Source organism: Tachysurus fulvidraco, chromosome 8 (genome assembly GCF_022655615.1).
Source record: "Tachysurus fulvidraco isolate hzauxx_2018 chromosome 8, HZAU_PFXX_2.0, whole genome shotgun sequence".
Lineage (NCBI taxonomy): Eukaryota > Metazoa > Chordata > Actinopteri > Siluriformes > Bagridae > Tachysurus > Tachysurus fulvidraco.
In genome coordinates, this window is record NC_062525.1 from 11503709 (window position 1) to 11522570 (window position 18862).

General features: G+C 35.8%; 1 protein-coding gene across 1 annotated transcript in view; it reads right to left on the reverse strand.

Moving 5' to 3' along the window:
• Window positions 1–8198, reverse strand: part of svila (supervillin a) — a 64863-nt gene extending 56665 nt beyond the window's left edge. The window contains exon 1 of the mRNA XM_047817722.1: window positions 7876–8198. The gene's annotated coding sequence lies outside the window, so the exon portion shown is untranslated. The remainder of the gene's footprint in view (window positions 1–7875) is intronic.
• Window positions 8199–18862: the final 10664 nt, after the last annotated feature.

The window sequence follows — 18862 nt, forward strand, 5'->3', positions numbered from 1 at the left end:
TTTAGGGAAAATCTTTTGGAAGAATGGAGTCCATGTTTTTATGTGGACTTCTAAAGTTAAGTACCAGGGTGTACGCTGTAGCTGTTCTGGCAGATCATGCTGGCCAAAAGCCTTACTAACACAATTTGTGCAGTTTTTTCCAATTTAGTCAGTCACTTATTTACAGATATAATCCGTAATACAAGGCTGTCGGTATAGACAGAAAAAAATTACATGCACGCTCATACATATAAATAATCTAAAGAAAACCTCATTATAGAGATGCATGATGCTTGTGATTTCAGAAAGGAAGAATGACTTAGTATGACTTAGCAAAACAAAAAAGAATGTGACAAAAATTATTCAAACTGTTAAACTATATTATGCAACATAACACCACCAGTGGTCTTACATACAAACATTTAATTAGCAAATATTTTCTCTTAGGAATTGGTATTTCCATTAGGACTAGTATAACAAGCAGAAATGGATGAAGCTATAAAAATACAAGTGCTTTCAGGAAGACTGTAGTCATGTTCAAAAAAATAAAGAGACAGAGAGAGAGAGAGAGAGAGACAGAGAGAGAGAGGGAGAGAAACAGGATTTAGCTTGGTATACAAAGTAAGCAAAAAAAAAAAATGCCTCTACACATTCTTTGTAGCTGTACAAGTTGTCTCATTTTGTATAGGAACGTCATCACATCTTTAACCGATGTGAACACACCTTTAAAATCACACACTTTACTACAGCACACTTTAACTGACTGCAACAGACACCTGTACTTACCAAGATGCTATATTACTCATTCTCTAAAAAGAGATGGAATCCCTGCTGAACAAATAAAAATAATTGCTAGCAGAACTTTAATACATTAAAAGTATGAATTTACTCAACAGAAATAAAATGTTCTAAATATTAATTATGCACTTAAATAAAGACAAAGCCAATAAAGTGGTTAAACCTTAGACAGAACAAGCAAGTGGAAATACACACCGTGTCCACTTTATTAGGAACACCTGTTTGCCTGCATTTCTTTTGCATTGTGTTGCTGATACAGGATTGGCTGATTAGATGCGTGTTCCTAATAAAGTGGATGGTGAATGTACACTATTATTGATAGAATGGATATGAAATGTGAAAATTAGCAGCATGCTAGAAGTGCACAAAAATGACATGTGCCACTGTATAAAAGGTAAAAATCTCTTCCAGATTGACTGTTGGCCATCATTCCTAATGTATGGATCCTTTGGCAGGCTAAGCAGAGCAATATTCACTACTCAGGAGCAATAGTAGTGTCAGCTCCGTGTTTAATAAGCTAGCAAGTCAAGCTGTGATAGGCTGAATAGGCAGTCAAATGGAAATACAGGCAATCATATGCAAATATGTTCATATAAATAGTGACAACACAGTGAAGGAAGACTCAAGGGCAACTTTCATCATTGGACCTTAAAGACCGATGAGGAGAAAAATATATTGAAAGCTTGATGCTATTGCAGGATGCACTTGAACAATTTCTACACAAGCATAGCATCTTATTTAGGAAGGAAGTAGAGGAAAATCCAGGTCTTTATTATAGGGGCTCATTTAGTAAAATATGCTACAATAAAAAAAGTCACTCCTAAACCATAAATCTCTCACTAGAACACCAACATAGGTATGACCTCATCCTCTGTTTGTGTAGTTATGCATACACACATTTATAGAATACACAGTAAAGAAAGTGTGTGTATGCTGTGTGTACATCTAAGTGCATGTGTGCACTTTGCCCTGGGCGGCAGTTTGGTTGTGCCCCAGATGTGGCTGTTTTTCACTCTGACAGAGGAAAAATAAAGAAGGCTTAATTGAAAAATCATGTTCTGCACCGCAAACTGAATAACTCAGCTGAAGCCCAAGCCCTCTCTCTCTGGGACATCCCTGTTGCCATAGCACTATCCCAAATGTCAGTGCTGTTGTACTGGAAACAGATTGGATTTAATATCAAAACCCAGCCACATCTCTGACTCTACCTATGAGATCAGTGTACACTCAGACATGCAGGACAGAAAGAAGCACCTACCCACATCATCACAAAGAAACATCAATGATCTGTACACATACATATTCTGTAAGGATTAGGAAGTGCCATGTTTGGGTGGATAGTCAGTGAGAACATTCTAGTCTATGTAGACAAATGTACTGTAGACAATGTTTAAGAGCATTGAGCTAAACTGTTTGAAAAGGCAGAAAAAACACTGTTTCAACACGACATCAGAATTCTGGCCACCTGTCAGTTACAGCAGTAAAATCATGGAACATTTGTAGAAATCCAGAACTGCATGTTGTTTGCATAAGTCGATATTGATCTCTGTTTTTCTTAAGCCAAAGTTTTGTCTGCAATAATTCCCCTCAGTCTCAGCCACATTTAAGGAGGAATATTTTCTTTTTATGCCGGTATTGCAGACTCGCTGAATTACACACCCTGCCCTTAGGAGGTGCCCTTCTGCTCTTTTGTCATTTTCAGATCTCAGTAAGCTTTGCTTATTATGATGAATTGTGGATTTCAGATGTAATGTAAATTGACAGCATTGACAGAAACACACTTAGAAGCCTATTTGAAGAAAATCAGAGTTGATGGAAATTGTTTTGTTGGGTTTGGCTTAAAATATTTTACATGCAATAAATGTGGCACAAAATAACCATTTTTTAGTAACACTAAAATTACAAAAACAAGGGTGCGGAATATCTTCTATTTTCTTTCCACATGGCAATGAATCAATCGATTTTTCCTGTTGCAAGGGAGTAGATTTTCCTTTCTGCAGTGACCTATTTAGAACACGCTATCAAGTAAAGAAAAACAAAAGCAAGCTCAGTACTCCCTAAAACCGGCACACAAGCAGTTTTTCCAGGTTTAGTAATCCATGATGTAAAGCCAGAGTGTCTCATTAGTGATCAGCACATCTGTGCACCTTATGTTTGTTCAGTAGACACATGAGGTGAATGTCTTGCACTTACAATGTGGAAAAATCCGCCTTAAACTTCAGATGTGTTACATAAAGCTTGGTTATATGTATATATGAGGGACAGCTAACAAAGTTAATTTCTATATAAAGGATGAGCCATGTGTGAACAATTCAGGAGCAAAAACATTTTTATCATACATTTTAATATTAACATGATTGGCCCACTGTGTTTCCTTACTCTGCTGCCAACTATAACAATTCCCACAGGCTAACAAAAACAGAGGCCGTCTTTTTACAGCACTAGGAATATATAATCAGTAAAGGGTGTAATTATCTCATCAAGGTCCAACACATCTAATTTCCTTTTTTTTTTAAGCCGAGGATTCACCTTTGCTTCCTTACCATGACCATCCACTAACTATCATTCAAATTAGCTAAATAATAAGCTAGGTTCTAAAACAGCTCAGCTAATATAGGTTGCCATAAACAATCATGAGAAACAGCCAGAAGCAGCTACACTCATTGACACACAACTTTATTACTGTGAATGTAGACTGTTTTACATTTTCTGCTTTTTTTTTTTAGCAATTCAGTGTGAATGAAGGCTGTTTAATGTGCACATCAGAAAGACTCTTCATTAGTATTTGACACAAGCTCCTGAACCAGGCGTCTAATTGTCTCTAAATATTTTTGCAATGGCCAAACACACAGATAAGTTTCATACAAAAAAAGCTTTAAATGTTAGAACCTGGAAAGTGACTAGAAATGGATAGAAAGCTATATAAATTCAGGACTGGCAGAATAAATAAAATAAAATAAAATAAAATTTTTAAAAATTGTACTGAAGTTTTTATTCCATCCAGTCATGTTTGTGAAGTCTTACAGAATAAATTTCTACATAATGGATATAATGCAGAAAGCAGGAGCACCTGCATGTCACAGCATATGCTAAATGAGAATCCTGAGAGAAAAAAAAAAGCAGGTCTCAGAGGTTTCAAGCTGCCTCTCAGTGAGGGAGAGTTTGCTAGAGTAGGATGGAGTAGGCCCCATCCATCTGTTCCCCAACTCATCCACCACCCACCCCTGGGCCTCTATCGATGATGTAAGCTTATGTAAGAGGGTCAGCTGTAATTCAGGATTGAGGGATGTCCTGGAACTGTGCTCTAGCACAATCCTGTTAAAGCAACATCAAAGCTCAAATAATTCATGGCATGCTATGTAACAAGTATGAGAAGTAGTAATGTATACCTCAAACTAAATGCATTATGTGAACTTTTCTGGTTCTGATTAATGAAAGCCCATTCATGTAATTTTTGTTTAAATGTTTGTTTTTGTTTGTTTTTATACTTCAAAAAAGTCTTCAGTAAGTCTTTTACTTCAAAAGAGTTATATAAAAGTTTTCACAGCAAATAAGAGTAGGCAATAAGTACAACAATAAGTGTTGGAAGGCAAAATTGTGATTTTTAAAAAAATATTTTGTTTATATATTTTATACAACAATAAAATTAGTGGCAAATTCGTGTCATACAAGATGAAAAAATCAAATGGACATGCCTTTATAAAAACTAATCACTATTTTGGTATCAACTCCGTTGATGAATATTCTCCTGTAACACACACCTAGATAGGTTTTTAATCCCCACATAATATAAAATATACTTCAGTATATTTGTAGATTTTACTTTTTCTTTCAATTACTGATTAGCCTCCAAAAGGTAAACAGTTTTCTCTTGCTATGTTATTATTAAGAAAGGAAACCTTTCTACACGCTGCTACTTTAAAAAGGCAATCTTTTTCCTTAAGTAGGTCATATCCTTCCTTCGTCTTTTGTAAAACTGAATGGGAATAACAAAGCACCAGATCTCCTCATAACAATAACAAGCTCAATTGGCTGCATCGACATCCTCTGACCATGCTAGAGGGATTAATTAGCTGGCCAGCAGAGCAACTTGACGCTCTAAGCACCTTCAGTTCACTGACCTGTTCCAGTCCTCAGCGCTGAACACAGCAGGGGTTCGAGTGATGGATATCAGTGTTAAAGTGCTGGTCACAAACATCATTCAGCCATACTGAATTTCTCTGTCTGCATGATATATAGTGATGGACACAACTCTGGGATTTATTCACTCACTTAATTTTAAAGAAAAAAAAAATCAACACAGCAAAATGTAAAAATTCTAGCTACCTATTTAAATGTAAGCAAATGTGTGATATTGACCATGTTAACTGATTTGAACAAAAGGTCAGCTTCTTCATGCCTAATCTCTTCTGTTGAAGCATGTGTTCAGACAACACTCATAAATATGATCTAAAACAGATCATAAGGTTTAGCATATACTTGTGTAGTCTATTCCAGCTTGAGTCCACACAGTCATTAAAGCCTTAATTGGGCTAAAACAAGTACAAAAGAAACTCATGCAAATATATATTTTCACACGTTGTTCTAAATAAGATCATTTGTAGATTTTTTTTTTTTTTAATGAAATTTGAAAAGAATGCGCTCAGGTTTAAGGTCACCGTATTATGTGGCAGTAATAAATATTATGTATATGTGTGTATGTATTTTTATAAATATTATGTATATGTGTGTATGTATTTTTTTATGTATGTATGTACTGTATGTATGTATGTATGTACTGTATGTATGCACCAACCACCCTAAGAGATATTTTAAATGGTAAACACACTTTCTGTCTCCAATACAAATACTATAATATTTCTGCGGTTCTTAGCAAAAAGTAAAAGGCTCTGTGCAAGGCCTTGGGAACTGGGACTTCAATGGTGTGTAATAATCCATCTGCAAATCAGAGCAGAACAATGGCAAACCCTGAGGCAGGATGAAAAGGCAATCAGGTTTGGCAGAGAACAGCACAAGCCAGAGAAATGCCTTTGAGTTTGCAGTAAGCAAAGCTTTCAGTGGTGCCAAGGTTTTACACCACAGCCTGGTCTAGTACACGCTTGGTCTAGCACATGGTCTGGGACAGCGTAAAGAACTTTCTCTGGAATTTATTACTTGCAACATACTCATACATACAGCATTTTGTTTTTTTGCATCCCAAGTCCAATTTAATTGATCTGTGGTCCATGTCTTTCTTTAAGCGTGTGAAAATGCCTACATTGAGAAAATTCTGAATAGCATGAAACCAACATAACATTAATATCACTTGTAAAACTATTACAGTCAAAATTCCAGGCTATTAAATGTATAATCAGCAATTTGGACCGAGATCCACTGAAACTGCTTTGAAACTCAAATTCCAAACAAATACAGTCCCTCCCTTCAGTGTTTTCTCCAAAACACATACATGTGCACTGCCAAGGATAGTATACTAATAAAAGAGCTTTTCTTTTTTTTTTTTTTTAACAGACCAGTAAACATGGCTTTCGACATACTGGTTGATTTGGCTCTTGGTAGCTACAGAAATCAAAGTTTCAACAGATAATTTATTGAAAACTGCCAAAAAGTAATGAGCAATTCAGGAGATATTACAAAAAGTGTTCCCTGTCCTCACATTTAACCACAACTCTGCTTTTGCAACCTTAAAACAGCCCCTTCCCTCTCACATTTATCATAACACTACTCCAGCACATCATCTTTGCTATACATGGGGCTGTCATGTGACCATTTAAGAAAAAAGCCAAAGCCAAGCTAAACATTTCTTCATACAAAAGGAAAGCTTGCATAAAAGACCTTAAATACCATGCGTCAATCTCAGAGCTTGGCCTAGTGCCATACACTCTTAGAAGCATTTTCTTTTAGAAGCATTCTCTTTTCTTTTACCCATCTGAAATACCACATACATGTTCATCTGAAACTAAGCCGAACATGAAAAGTATGTTATTAAATACGATAATAACCTCCTCTGAACTCATCTGTGTTTGAAAACATGATTTGTCAGTGTTTAACTCATGCTGAAAACAACGACCTTGCTTGACGTTCGAGTCAGATTTGTTAACACATAGTTGTCTGTTCTCATTTAAGACAGATGTTTTCTCAATACAGAGTTGGAAAACAAAATGTGCTCCACAGCTCTTACACAATCATGTCTCTTATTAGAGCATAGAATTTGCATGCTAACAGTCAGTTAGCTCATTGAGCTAATGTTAGAAATAAACTGTGGTTGCTATATTATATTTTTACAGGATTGGCTATGATCTATTTAATCACTAAACATAAGACATAAAACAAGTCACACTGTTACGATGTGGAAGGCATTTCTTTGGCATAGTCTGGGTCTACTTGCCCTCTTAGACAGAAGAGTCACTCCAAAGTCAATCAATACAAAGTGCTTCTGATTGAACCCCTTCATCGTAAGTCTCCATCAGAATGACAAACTTCCTAAAAGGTCTTATGATGATGAAAAGCCTATAAATCATATGCTGTGGCATTTAACCAGATCTCAACCCAATGGAACACACATGGAAGATTTTGGACCAGTGTGTTGAGAGTGCTCTTCATCATGATGATGGTGATGATGATGATGATGATGATGATGACATCAAGTGAGGAAATATCCTTTAGAACAATGCTGTTCATCCATTCATGTACAGTTCCAGAGACTTGCTAAATATATTCCAAGGCTCACTGAAGATATTCTCTGCTCTGGTGGATCGATGTGTCCCAACATCTCAGTATACTGGATTTTCTTTACATGTCCCAACATCTCAATATACTGGATTTTCTTTACAAATAATTTTAATGGTTCAAAGATCACAAAACTTAAAATGTGTGGCACGAAAGTAAAAGAGCATAGTACGAAACCCAAAAGAAATGTGAAACGACTTCATTAGATGTTTTGTAGCTGTAATGTGTTAGTAGATGAATCAGGCATCAGAGGTGCTGCAGTGAGTTTCATTGTGACTGTGGGTCTGATTAAGCCGAGTGCAGGAATTGTTTGTGAATCAGAACGGACAAATGATTAAAGTGCTAATAAAGTTCCTTTATAAACTGACTTACCGCCGAAGTTGCATCAAAACTGGAAACAATCAAGTTCCAGCGGCGTGTGTGTTTGTAGAGCTTCAGTTTGTTGTGTAAAGCGGCGCGTCTCGGTTCATGACATCAACTTCAGAGGAGTTTAAACACAGGCTCATGATACAGGAAAGATGCTCTGCAGAAAAGAAAGAAAAACGCTGTCTTCTGGAACTAACGCGTAAAGTTTAGCGAAAGCCCCTCAGTCGGTGTGTGTGTGTGAGTGAGTGAGTAAGAGTGTGTGAGTGTGTGTGTATCAGTCCCTCCTGCGCGTCTCAAACTCGTCCACACTGTTGCTCTTCTGTAGCAGCTTCCGGCCGACGTGAGCTTACTCTTAAAGGGCCGAAACCTTACACACATACACTCTCTCTCTCTCTCTCTCTCTCTCTCTCTCTCTCTCTCTCTCTCTCTTTTTTTTTTTTTTACTGGTTGACTCACAATTATTGCTGATGTTGCTATAAAATCCTCTGATCTAAACCGTTAGTCTTTATGACGTCATTAACTAATTAGCCTCATAAAGCAATTACAGTAATGAGTGTGAAATTCAGCCTCTTATTATTATAACTATATATAATGATCGTGTGTGTGTGTGTGTGTGTGTGTGTGTGTGTGTGTGTGTGTGTGTGTGTGTGTGTGTTTGTGTGTGTGTGTGTGTGTGTGTGTATGTGTGTGTGTGTGTGTGAGTGAGTGAGAGAGAGAGAGAGAGAGAGAGAGAGAGAGAGAGAGAGAGAGATACATGGCTTAATCTCTCTCTCTCTCTCTCTCTCTCTTTCTCTCCCTCTTTCTCTCACTCTGCCTGCCTTTCCTGCATTTCTTTGAGTGATCTAAAGTCACACCATATCTCATTTTGGGTTTGCATACTGGAAGCCAAGTTTGCATACTAGCATCCTCTCTTCTCTTTTTTTCCACAGCATCTATGAATTCAAAGTTTTATACAAGGTTGTGGCACCTCTATGCTTTCTAAAGAGGATCGGCTTGGAAGGCCATAAGAATGTATGCTATATAGCAACGTTGAAGGCAATGTAGTAAAATAATTTTTTAGGCAATTATCATACAACAAGTTACAAATGAGATATTCTTCAAATGTAGCCTTGTATTATACATAATTATGTGCTACCAACCTTTAATTTGTTACTGTATGCCATCCCCTGTTTAATTATTTAGACATTGCTTTTGAAGACTCTCTCTTATCTCAATAATGTATTTGTATGTGTGTGTGTGGGGGGGGGGGGGGGGGGATGCATTTATGTCCTGACCTTTTTTCCTTTAAATATTCTTTATAATCTATAGACTTCTGCACCTTTATATGCTGTTGATGGGTTTCAAACTTGCACAATTAGGGTGATGTTAACACAGACGCATGTATTTTTCTAGCACGGTAGTTTTGCACAGTAATTCTGCTACAGTTTAGATATAAACAGGAACCTAGTGTACTATTAGACATATATTGGCTGACATTTCTTGTGCATTGTATAGGGTGGTGCACATTAGTGGTTGGCTTATAAAACTCATAACTATAATAGATATTGATTAACAACAGACTGGGTAAACAGAAAAAGTTTTTAGCCCAACCCTTTGTTTATGTCTGAATAGGCCGTTGTTCCAGTTAATCCCATATCTTGGATGTTTTATTATACTTCATAGGATAATGCTCTTACTTTGATTTTAAACTCAGACTCTCTATCATACAAATCAGTGGTTTGTAAAACTCTGTAATGGAATGACTAAATACTGTAAGGATGAGGATTAAAAGTCAAGCATTTAATACAAAAAACACTAATACACAATTTGACCCCATGGGTTGGGGTTTGATTACTGCATCTACCTTGTGTGTTCTCCCCATACTTCAGGGGTTTCCTCCAGTACTCCAGTTTTCTCCCCATGACTGACATCTCTAAATTGTTTGTGTTTTGTAAGTGTGTGGGTGATTGTGCTCTATTATAGCTTGGCACCCCTTCCAGGGTGTCCCTTACTTTAAGTCCCCTGGGACAGGCTTCAGGTTCCCCTTGACCCTGCGTAGAATAAATGGTACGGATGGATGGGCAGTCTACATGGGAAAACTCTTTCATCTACAGGTTCTCATGAACTGAAATATGCTTTTTCTGTTGCATCTCAAAAGGGGAATAATTTATATTTAAAAATTTCACAGGAGTATCATGGACATTTTGATCAAAAACTGAACTGAGGCTTATGGATATTTTTTCTATGTCATGCAGCTATTTAGTAACTTGGTCAAAGCATAGCATTTATTATTCTATTTAGAAACTCCCACTAAGCTAGCAGGGATTTAGATATGTTTAAGCAGTTTGGCAGTTTTTACCTTCACATTTATATAACTAGATTCTTAGCAAACATAATTTTTGCAGGTTGATAGCATCAGCACGATTAATAAATAAATTCAATTAAGACATAAACTTACAAATTAACAATTTTTAATTAACATATTAAACAAGAACACAGCTCTGTGCTTGTCATAGTCTCTTGAACAGCAATTCCTCTGTGTCATGAGATAAATATCTTATATAACACACATGGGATACAGTCAAGTGAACAAAATCTCAAGATTAATTGGACAGTCATGTGACAAACTTGAATTTACAAAAATTGTAGCCGATGCCTCTAAATCAAACGCTACCCCATTGTGACCTTTGCTTGAGTGAACTAATTGCAAACAAATTTATCTCTTTTACAACAAAACAGCGCTAACTACAGAAAGCTGTTCGGAAGAGTCTGCAAACAAGGTCAAGCTGAAGTGCCAGGCCTGGCCCTGCTCTGGATTTGCCTCAGTGACCAAAAAGATAAAATGCAGCTGTTGAAAACTGTAAATAATATTGCGCCACAAAGCCACATATTGCATACCACAAAGTCAGAGGTTTGACTGGGATTGCATTTGACAATTTGATCCATTAGGACCATATGTATCCTGCACAGAAAATTGTGGTCTTTGGTCTCTTGGTCCGTTTGACATTTTACTTTGTGTGCTGTATGAGTTAGGGATCGGGAAAGTTATAAATTCTGTTAGGATAATTTTGTCTCAGAAGGAAAGCTGTTCCCATGAACCTATGGAAATGCTATATAAGTTTTCTACAGAAAACTTCCCATAAACGACTGTAGTCTATTGAATATACCTGTTGAACATATCCAGCTGAACAGGTGCCATTTGAATAAATACTTTATGACTTTTTTATAATTCTATACAAAGCAGCAATTATCCTGTCAGCAAAATGCAAGTTGTAAAACATTGCTATGGGAGAGAATAAAAACAATGAACACATTCATAAGGATGAAAGCAGAAATACAGCAAAGATCCTTTTGTCATTTTAAAAAATGTTTTTAATAACAATGGCCAATCTTGTAGCTCCCAGGAATTTTCTTTTTGTTGACTAGGAGCAGGGCCAGTGAGACAGTGACTTATGAGAAAGAGGAAGAGACCGGGCTTCTCTGTACATAATGCAGTCACATACTTTGAGTCACATTTTTAGTCTAAAAAAGAAGATAAATGTCAGGACTATCAAAATCTACAGGATTTTATAAGTCAATGAAAACAAAATTGATAAAACAATGCTGTTTAAAATTTGTACTGGTGTACTGGCTTGAAGAATTGTTCATGAAGAAGGGAGCGTGCCCTGTGTGAGATCTGTGTGACGATCCTTTTGTAAAGCAAAACTATCCAAGGATTTCTGTATTTTTAAGAAGTAAATAATCCATTCGAAGTTACCGACCTGAGTCTCAAGTGTCAGAAACACCCATGAGTCAAGGTTATTTCAGATAATTCAGCAGAAAAGGTGGATCGGTTCAACTGTAAGTGTATAAAAGCATCACATAAATTAACATGGAAAAAAAAACAGACAGGTAATTATTCACCATATTAATTATGCAGCAAGCTAATAAAAAAAGAATAAAGAATAAAACCAGACAAAGGAAAGGTATTTAACCAACTTGTTATTAATGCAACGGAAAAATACAGATCGGAAAAATGTGCACATGCCTAATAGTGTTCTACACTACTGCAATGATATACTGTATACTGATCAGAAGCAAAGATGCGTTTAGTTGCCACAAATTATTTTTTAATTAATGTTAATCTGAATTCATTATTCAGATCATTTTATCTAAAGGAACATATACCTGAGATAAACATAACTTTGTTGTAATGCTTTCAATAAAAAATCCCTGCATCACTATTAATTTGTTAACTTATTAATAGAGCTAGAGGTCAAGCTATAAACTTCCCTATGCGAGTTTACGTACACAGAACAAAAAACAGCTTTGTCTATTAAAATCCAAATGCTGAACACATTTACAGTGTTACATGAGACTCAGAGATTTCATTTTAATACTATTTTTAATAATAATATTATATCAGTTTGAGCAAAATAAGAATAATGTGAACAAGGAAAAAAGGTTCCAGCATGCTTCTACGCACCTTCAGTATTATTTTATTCCAAGTTTTTCTTTTACTTTTTTAATAGAAAAAAAAAATCATTATTTTTATCATATGGTCCATAACTAAAGTGATTTTTTTTTTTAGAATAAAGCAAAGAACCAATTTTCTGACTATAACTAAAATGTAAGGTATGTAAATGTCAGCAAAAAATCAAGAAGCTTAGATATGAGACTAATAGATTAATACATATATTTCAGTAATCTGCCTGGAAATATGGCAGATGTTTAGAAGTCAAACATGTATAATACATTATTGTATATAATGCTGCATGATGGAGATTGCTTGACAAACAAACAAACAAAAAACCTCACTAACTCACTTTGTCTGCATATAATTAAAAAAAAAAATCCTACATACTGTATATGCGGTGACTGAATAGTACATTTGCTGCAGCTACTTCATTTCATGCCCCTTCTAGTAATTTAGACAAAACATTTAAAAAACAAAAACTGTTTCAGATGAAAAGTGTCCTCGGACTTAAAAGCATTACAAAGGGACATTCTGAGTAAAGATCCAACATGACAAACAAATGAATTATTTATATGGTTTGTGTGCTGCATGGTTTGTAACATCACCCACTCAAAGACAGACAGCATATTCTATGCAACACAGCACAACACAACACAACACAACACAACACAACACAGCACAACACAACACCATGCATTTTTTTTCTACCGAGACTGTTGTGAGAAGAAAGTAGGATAGATGGAGCGCTGGGGAAAAGAGAGGAGATATTTAAACAGAAAGGAATGCAAGAGCACTGAGAGATGGAGAGACATCTGTACACCAGAATATGAATAACAAGGGTGGGGTGCTGATGGCTATTACAAGTGTAATAAGAATGAAAAATAAAGTGTGAAAAAGATATCACTCAGACATAAGTCAAAGATCTGAGAATCTCTTGTGAATGTGATGACAATGTGTTTTTCTGTAACAGACTCTTGTTTTGATATCTGTATGCAATTAGAAGATGATATTCAAGATGATAAAATGACCACTTAAAAGCTATTATTGTAGATTATATCTAGAACTACAAGAGACTTTTACATCACAGATTAAATGGCTCAAAAAGTGTTGATATCAGATCAAATAGGAGAAGGTCTGTCTACACTAATTATCGGAAACCTTCCTAAACCATTTTTACCAGTACACTGACGTTCAGGAAAAACAAATTATTTTATAGCTTCAATACAGTGAGTCAGGACACTGTTGGCTTTCAGTGTGAGATTTTTTTTTACTTCTGCTAAGATAAACTTACACAGAATTTTAGTGGATGAAGATAAAACCTTCACACTGTCGATGACTTTGAACAAAGCACTTGAGGCATCTCACGAAGCAGAAATAGACTAAAATTCCAATAAAGCGAGTGTCTACTTTCATTTGAGCCATTAACGCCATCCCTGTAAAGTGTGACATGACAAAGTAATTTAAGGCTGAACACGACAACAGGCGCAAATTCCTTTTTTTGTCCTCTGGTAAGAAGATTTAATGGAAATACAGAGTATTGCAAGACTATTCAAGTGATTCCTAAAAGTCTTTATGGAAGCACTTTACCCATAAATAAAACAACTATCACTCCCCTGAATAAATAGCGAAATACTAATAGACTCCATAATGCATTCACTACATAATACACTTACACGTGTTCCCCAACTGTTATGCATTTTGAATGTGTGCAAATGTTTCTATATCTGAAAGCTATATGAACAAATGGAAACTCAGTGATAGTACAACTTTTACATTTACTGCAAATGCTCTTACAGAAATGCTTTGTCGTCTCCATCAAAAGCATATTAGTGCTTAGTGCTCATTTAAGTGCTTAGTGGATCGCTAGAAGATAGTCAGTGAGTCAGCTGTATGGACAACAAAGGCAAGTTCATTTCAGCACATGAGTACCAGTGCCGAGAAATGTCTTTTCCACTTTTGGCTTTGTAGGCAAGCTCCAATGCTTTCACATTGTTGCGATGTGAGCAGTTATATTTATAGGAAGCCAGTGGAGAAAACAGCAATGAGATGATGTGGAAGAACTAGAGGAGAGATACAGTAATAAATAAGTATTGCAGCTGCATTCAGGTTCAGACCTTCTACTATTTGTAATATTAGAATCCCAAAATGAAGCGACTGAACAACCATCTGTTTGGCTGTAAAGACAATTGGTCAGATGCTCTTCATCTATTCATGTTGCAGATAGAAAGAGAGAATGATAGATGGGCATCCAGAAGTTTCCCAAGACTGTGCTTGTTGCCAGATGGTGTGATCTGAGAGTTCTCCAGGGAGATCATGCGATCTTGACATTTGGATAAATCTCAAGGGATGTACAGCTATTTAGTTTCAGAGATATTAATACAAGTGTATAATACATACATTTAGTTATAGTCATATCTTTAGGTCCTCCAAAGCAAATGTAAATTAAAATTAGTATTTTTAAATCTTTACATAAAAATACAAATACTGCCACATCAACATCTTGGGTTCAAATTCATGTCTTCTGGGTTTCCCCAAAAGGATCAACACTAAAGCCCATAAAGCTGCTAGATGGCAACAGTGTATTTGTGTGTATTATAGCACAAAAAAAAAAACACACAATAACTTGAGAAGGAATTTATAATGGAGTTTATATTGGCCAGTTTTAACAGCAGATATTCCTTCATAATATTGCTGTGTATGAGTCACAAAGATACACACCATGCTCATTCAATCATGTCATACATTGTAAATAGTAGAATATAAAACAAACATGATCTCAGGTCATGTTAACTCAAGCTATGTGAACTGAGCAATGATATAATACATCACTAAAGATAACAGGCTCCATGCAGATCAATATTTACAGTATAAGGAGTAATAAAAATATGGAGGAGGTAAATTATGTTTGGAAAGAAAGGACAACATCCGGTAATCACACTAACCCACCCTCTTTTTCTTCCCGGTGTTAGATGATGAATAATAAAGCTATTGAACTGATGACTTGTTTAGATAAAAATGTTGACTCATTGGTTTCTTTTTGAGTCAACATGTCCGTGACCATTGCACTACACTGCATACATTATTCAGAACAGACCATACAGACACTGAATGCACTGAGACCTCAGCCTGCATATGGCCTCCAGTTACTCTCAATAAATAATTAATAAACATCTACTCTCTCTTTCTCTAATATCAGCAGAGAAATGAGAGAGAGAGAGAGAGAGAGAGAGAGAGAGAGAGAGAGAGAGAGAGAGAGAGAGAGAGAGAGAGAGAGAGAGAGAGAGAGCGAGAAAGAGAGAGAGAGAGAGAGAGAATGGGCACAAGGGGAGATTAACAAACACAAATGAAATGGATACAGAAAATAGTTTAATGACAACTCGGTACTGAAAGGAGATAGAAAAATAAATACACTACGGGAGAAAAGCCATACATCATGCTTTAACCTCTTCCAAAATTCCCACCTCTCCACTTGTCCATAATAGTCAGAAAGCTGCTTTACAGAATGGTAAATCGTATAGATCACTAATAAGCAATTCAGAGGCAACAGTGGCAAGAAAATCTCCCTGAAACAACATTAGGCAGAAATCCCCAGAAAGATCCAGACTCAAAAGGGAATAAATCTTCTTTGGTGTGATGCCAGCTTATAAACCATTAGGGTATACCAGTACAGAAAAGATCACAGAGTATTTAGGGTACTTAGTGTGTTGAAAGGATGTTTAGAATGAGTATTTTGTGTGAATAAATAAAAATCCTGGGATAAGCACAAAACACTGTTCATGAGAACAACAGCAGTACTGAACTCTGCAGTATCCAGGTAGCATTTGGCACTAAAGGAAAGATGGGCACGAGATTTTGGTGAAAACTTTAGGGTGTCCATCTGGGACATCTGTATGATACAAATCTCTAAGCAGAAGTAGAGATTCAGGATGTAATTATTTGGCACTGGCATCACATCGTGCAGCAGCTCTTCTTAAACATTTAACCTTAAAGGAATATTCAGTGATTTACTGAAAGCTGTCTATTACATTGTAAACTTAGTTCAGTCTACAAAGAATTCCCCATACTGTGGTCAGAGTAACATCAAGCTGCTGCTAATAACTTTTAGCACGAGAGATCAGGAATTCAACTTTCACACATAAAACTTCAGCAAATCAGTAACAGACGCTTGCTGAGATGGAGCTGAAATTTGTTTATTGAGCAAAACATATTAACGAATAGATGTGTATGATAAAATGTGCATGGCTGCTGTAAAGAGCAGGAGCAGAAACTGAGCTTTTTCAGATGTTTGGCACAATGATTTATGGAGGACTCAGTGAGTGATAATGGTACAGTAGATTGAGTAAAAGTCAAGGACAGGTATTTTCCTATGAAACACAACATACTTTTAATAGTTGTGTAAATATCAGTGGTGGGAGTAAGTCACACATGTACAAGTCACAAGTAAGTCTCAAGTCATGAATGTCAAGTCAAAGTCAAGTCGAGTCTTTTTTTAATATTTGTCAAGCAAGTCTCAAGTCTCAAATTTGTGACTTAAGTCTGACTCGAGTCAAGTCATATGACTCGAGTCCCCATCATTGGTAAATATGTAACATTGTAAGAATTTGTAAAAATATAATTTACTACACACCTACTTCTATTTTTAATAAAGTACATAAAATACACTACAGTTATAGTGTACTACATGATAGATAGATAGATAGATAGATAGATAGATAGATAGATAGATAGATAGATAGATAGATAGATAGATAGATAGATAGATAGGTAGATAAAATAATCTATATGTCATTGTTTGTGTGATTTGTGCCCCAATGGCACCCTAACTATTTCTAATTTGTTTCTAATTTGTTTATTTTGGGGGTTTTTTCTATTTTTAATTTGACCATGTCAAATACTTCACAGTTTGGCAGTGTACAATACTAGCAAGTCAAAGAGCCGTGTAACTCTGCTGAGCTTTTATCTTGATCTGGAAGAAGGCGGCTTGTACTCTCTTGTCTGCCAGGATCTGAGCAAGAGCCTTAAGACTTTTTGGAAAGGCAGAAAGACTTGCCAGATAAAAGACATTAGTCAGCCCTGGCCTAAGAGAGTGCATAGACATTAAGAGGGCCTTTTCTCTGTCAGACTAATTGGAATAGGCGCGTGACTATGTGTTGTAGCCCCATTGCCTGGCTACATGTTTTGGAAAGGCCACTGGGTCTGGCTTTGTGAGTGAAGGGGTAATTTTTCTGTGTAACCTTTTTACATTTGTAACAAGAGAGACACACACACATAAAACAGATTCAATCAACGATTAAAAGTACTTGCTGTAATGAATCTTGGCTGCTGACCTTTTGGAGTAAAATAGTATTCAATGAGAGAGAGAACTACAGAAGGACATACACTAAAGGGATGAAATTACAGCTATAAACCAGAAGGCCTCATCTAAACTCACCCTTAACGATATGAATTACAGTGTGTTGCACAGCTTCTAACACTAAACTGAGATTTAACATGAATATAGGGCTGTAAACCACTTTTTCGTGGTTTGTCGTATCTTCATTCAGTAGCAATGCCATTCTTAACCTACTTACCATGAAGCCATTGCTCTAAATCCACATACTCTCCAGAGTCCAGGCTGAAACTTCTGTATCCTCGGGGTCCTTAAAATGAATTAGGATTAGGGGAAAGAGACTCCCGAGCTGTACATGCACAGTCACAGGCCAGAGATTCTATTTAATTTGATTATTTGACTGATCGTCTGGTTAGGGCTCTGTTCACTGTACAATGACAGGATAAAACAAATTAGTCATGTAGGAGTTCATACAGCCAACAGAAACCCAATTTCAAGTGTAGGTGAATTGATAGAACAATTCGTCGCTGCACTCAGTATTTTATCATTTAATGTGAATAAGGCAGATGGCAAGGAAAGACATTTTGTATTTTAAGCGATCACAATAATGATACATACAGTTCAATTGTATTGAGTAATCATTTATTTTAGTCAGTATTTGTAATTATCTAATCATTAGACAAAGTAAAACCAATTATTATTATTATTATTATTATTATTATTATTATTATTATTATTATTATTATTATTATTATACAATTGTTAAAACCTTTTTGCATTTAAACATGCCAGACCTGTGGCAATTAACGTCTCACCTTCCAAAGGCAATTAACATCTAATCACCTTCCATTAGACAAAATACACCTCCGGTACCTAATGTAATTGCCCATGGATGATATAAAATCCCCAGAAACCTGAATTTGTTAGAAAATTGTATGCTTATTATTTTTAGGTATAATATTTAAATTTTATTTTAATTATTAGAATAAAATACTTAGAAAATATATAAAATGACAGAATATTATATATAACATGTGGTATAAAAGTTGCATAATAATAATAATAATAATAATCTAAGTCTTCTAAGATAATCAGTCTTCTTAATAGTCTTCTAAGATCTCTTTTAATGTAATATTTAATCACATTCTAATGATGTAAGTCAGTGAGAAATCTAAATAAATCATAATATAATTTAAATAATAGTGCTTTTGGATTCTGTAAAATAGCAC